Here is a 4504-nt window from a genome sequence, read left to right on the forward strand (position 1 = left end):
TACCAGTAACGAGTTTCAACTACAAAGTGATGAAGTGTAGGCTATTCCTCGCTTATATCCCTTTCCAAATCTGCGGGTAACCCATGTAAAAAGCGTGGTTTTGTAAACGGGTAAAACACACACATATGAAATACACCACGGGTGTATGTTTTGGTCAGGTTTTTCAGCGTTTTACGTAAACCAGTGTTAAACCTAGGTTTTGATATAACCCGGTGTTTTGAAACCCAGACATATGAAATCGGCCCTAGGGGTTTGGGTTCTGTTTTGGGGTTTTTCAATTTTACTTTCGTGATTATATCCAATTAAGGTCCATGCACGCTGTCATTGGCACATACCTCAGCTATCTGGGCTGTCTGTCCAGAACAGTTAGTTGTTAGTTGGTTAGTGGTTAGTGAGAGAGAAGAGGGTGCAGTGGTCTTACACCTACCCATTGAGTCATTAAAAGTCGCTCTGGATGAGAGCCAGTACCGAGCTGCGAACCATGTACCTACCAGTCTTATGTTGGATGGCTTTAACCACGACACAACCGAGACCTCCCAAAGTCCGGTCACCGTGACTTTGTTATCGTCATAAATGACTCGAAACCCGGCCAACGTCCTGAATTTTCTTAACGTCGCCCCCTGAGTGAGGGGGGGGGGGGAGAGAGATCACGTCTAGTCTCATTGTTAACAACTAGAGCATGGCATACAGTGGTTTGAAAGAAACATACCTTGTAGCATACAATACACAAAAGGACTGGGCTAACATTGGTTGTCCCCCTCAAGCTGTCCTGGGCTCACACCGTAGCTATCCTGGCTGCCTGTCCAGGACAGTGGGTTAGTTGTTGGTTGTTAGGTGTGGTTAGTTAGAGAGAAGAGGGTGCAGTGGTCTTGCACCTACCCACTGAGTTGTTAAAACTCACTCTGGGTGGGACACGGTACCTGGCTGCGAACCCAGTACCTACCAGCATTATGTCCGATAATTTAACCACGACGCCACTTTCGAATCCGTCAAAACTTTATAGGTCTCCAGATTGGGGGAATGTAGACGACGTTTTCCCTTGTGGTACACGTCCAGCTGTCATATATCTGTGTCAGTGGCGGATCCAGAAAATCCATTTAGGGTGGAGGGTGGGGGGCAATGACACGATGTGGAATGCTAAGGGAACTTTGGGGGAGGTTTGGAGGGAGTGAAAATTAATATATAATAAAATTATAACTGTTGCAAAATTTAGGGGGGCCCGGGCCCCTGCTTCGCCTCCGCCCCCCCCCCCCCCTCCTAGATCCGCCTCTGTGTGTTCTTGGACAAGATATCGTTCTTTCTGGCTTGTGTTATATTAGCTGAGCTTAATTATATAACCACATCCCGGGGTTGTAGGCTACTTTAAGGTGAGAGCCGCGTTTGACCACCACACACACACACGTCCGTTTTCTTTAAGAAAACTTAAATTACGAAAAATATAACGCTTTTTAAAAAAAAGAGAAGAAAAAAAATAACAGCAAAACATAGGGCTCGTCCGGGATTCGAAATAGAGGCCTCTCGCACCCAAAGCGAGAATCACACACCTAGACCAACGAGCCAGTGATGACTAAGCTTTGTATTTTTATAAAATTAATGAAAATTATGTTGCCTGTTCTAATTTAGAAGTTTATTTCAATATATGTAGACACTTTTACATACATTTTAAAATCTAATAACTAGCTATGTAATACACAAAATGAGTTAAACGGGATCTACTGAGATCTACTATTATAATAACTGTATGAGAAGGTAAAACAATCAATATAACATTGACACTGAGTGTGTGTTGGTTGAGGTCACAGCGTGTTCTGTTATTTAAAGTGCCACGTGTTGCGTTTCTCTAATTAGAACATGGATAACCTAGATAAACATTGTTTGATAGATGGCTTGTTGGTCTAGGGGTATGATTCTCGCTTAGGGTGCGAGAGGTCCCGGGTTCGAATCCCGGACAAGCCCTAGTTTTTCTTTTTGTTGTTTGTTTTTTTACAGGGCAGGGGGTTTGTTATTATTGTTTTTGTTTTTGGGTGTTTCTTTACCTTGTTTTTTTTCTCTTGTATGTATTAAATGAATGTTTCGATTCTTTTTCATCCACAAGTTTGTAGTCAAATAATTACATGCAGGTTACTATCTGGGTCTGTTGGAATTTAAGAAAGAAAGAAAGAAATTATTTATTTAACGACGCACTCAACACATTTTATTTACGGTTATATGGCGTCAGACATATGGTTAAGGACCACACAGATTTTGAGAGGAAATCCGCTGTCGCCACTACATGGGCTACTCTTTCCGATTAGCAGCAAGGGATCTTTTATTTGCGCTTCCCACAGGCAGGATAGCACAAACCATGGCCTTTGTTGAACCAGTTATGGATCACTGGTCGGTGCAAGTGGTTTACACCTACACATTGAGCCTTTTGGAGCACTCACTCAGGGTTTGGAGTCGGTATCTGGATTAAAAATCCCATGCCTCGACTGGGATCCGAAACCAGTACCTACCAGCCTGTTGTTGGAATTTAAAACGTGATTGTAAATCACAATATCTTACTGTCATATTACTGACATCTGTTATCGGAATCGTTTATCACTGACAGTCACTTGTTGCAATATAGGGCGGAACGTATTCCAGTCGTAAAGCGCTCGCGCGGTCGTTGGGCCTCTCACTGGAATTCGTTTGTTCCAGTGTTTCCCAAATGTGGGATGGTGCATATACAAGATCCCTTGCTGCTAATGGAAAAATATAGCGGGTTTCCTCTTGTGACTATGAGTTTAGGGCTATGATTTACCCGGGTTCGAATCCCGGATAAACCCTACTTTTTCATTTTGGGAACAGTCTTTGTGACATGATTTAAGCAAATGAAATTAATAATTCGCCTCCTGTATCTTTAATAATCCACCCTCATTTTTTCTTTCTTCACACATCGGGTAACTGAGGGGAGGCAACTCTCGTTAAAAATCTGTAACAGGCAGTGTGAACAATGGTTTTGCCTGTAGCTAAGCAGATATGCATCTGTCAGTTTGATACGTCATTCTCATGAAGTAGTGTTACCCTTCCAATATTCCATAATCATACTGTCAAGTCTGTTCAGACACAAACATAATACAATAAAGAACAGTGGTTCTCTTTTTCTTAGAACTAAATTCGTGTCGTTAAACAAAACAAACTTTTTTTCATTAGTTACAATTTGGGGCGGATCGTAAAGCGCTCGCCGGCTGTGCGGTCGATCTAGGATCGATCCCCATCGTTGGGCCTACTGGAATATTTTCGTTCCAGGCGACTGGTGTAATAAAAGCCACAGTATGTACTGTCCTGTCTGTGGGATGCCGCATACATATAAAAGGTCCCTTTCTGCTATAGGAAAGAGGCATGATAATTTCACATTGGGAAACAGTCAGGCTGGAACCGTTCGGTCCCGGATCAGACCCCTGACTATCCAGGAACGGGACCCGGGACAGACATGCTTGAAACCTTACTGGTATATAAACATGTTCTGGGGCCTAGCCAGAGAGGATAAAGCGCCGAGGAAAACCCAGACCTGTATAATAAATATCAGTGTCATGGGAAAAATAAAATAAATCTGGGGTTATTCCAGACGAGGAAAGCGTCTCGTCTGCCTCATGCTGGCTACGCCATTGATGTTAAAATAATTAAGATCCGATCAGTTTGGAACCTAGATGAAAATGTACGGTTTTGTTGTTGTTGTTGTTGTTGTTGTTGTTGTTGGTGGTGGTCTTCTATATCAATAAAGATACAAAAAATGGCTTGTTACCCCCACTATCTAGAGACTGCCTCTTCTACTACAGACTGTCACGGTGATCTGTATCCCCCCATCCCCACACCCCACACCCCCACCTCCGTCGAGATATCGTTCCTACTGGCTTGTATTATATTGTCTTTATCATGTAACCACACCCCGGGGTTCTACTTTGAGGTTACATGTGGTGAAATTAAGTAACATCACAGTTCTTAAATAAGAAAACATAAATTATAAATGATATAATATATTTAAAAAATAATAATAATAAATAACAGCAAAATGTAGGGCTCGTCCGGAATTCGAACCCGGGGCCTCTCGCACCCAAAGCGAGAATCATACCCCTAGACCAACGAGCCACTGATAACGAACAGTTGTATTTTTATGAAATTAACGAAAATTATGTAGCCTGTTTCAATTTAGAAGTTAAATTAATATTAATAAATATAGCGACTTTTATATAAATGTTAAAATCTAATAACTAGCTATGTTTTATACACAACCAGTTTAACAGCACCTACTGAGATCTACTTTTATAATGTTCAACTGTATGAGAAGGTAAGACAATCAATACACTAGCACACCGACACTGAGTGGGTGTTGGATACGGTCGCAACATATTTTATCAGTTGAAGTGCCACGTGTTCAGACTTGTATTAGTGATGTGGTGTAGGGAGGTGCGGGCACACTTTTATATTTACACACTTTTACACTATTAAAAAGCAAATATAAAGCAAACTATCTGAAAAGTGG

At 41.7% G+C, this 4504-nt stretch overlaps 2 non-coding genes across 2 annotated transcripts; one reads left to right on the top strand and one right to left on the bottom strand.

Annotated features, from left to right (window-relative positions):
* The first annotated feature begins 1884 nt into the window (after window positions 1–1884).
* On the top strand, window positions 1885–1956 carry Trnap-agg. Its single transcript has one exon. It is a non-coding gene; the product is annotated as a tRNA-Pro (tRNA).
* Window positions 1957–4038: 2082 nt separating this feature from the next.
* On the bottom strand, window positions 4039–4110 carry Trnap-ugg. The gene has a single exon. It is a non-coding gene; the product is annotated as a tRNA-Pro (tRNA).
* Between the last annotated feature and the right edge of the window lie 394 nt (window positions 4111–4504).

Source organism: Gigantopelta aegis, unplaced genomic scaffold, assembly GCF_016097555.1.
Source record: "Gigantopelta aegis isolate Gae_Host unplaced genomic scaffold, Gae_host_genome ctg6967_pilon_pilon, whole genome shotgun sequence".
NCBI classification, from domain to species: domain Eukaryota; kingdom Metazoa; phylum Mollusca; class Gastropoda; order Neomphalida; family Peltospiridae; genus Gigantopelta; species Gigantopelta aegis.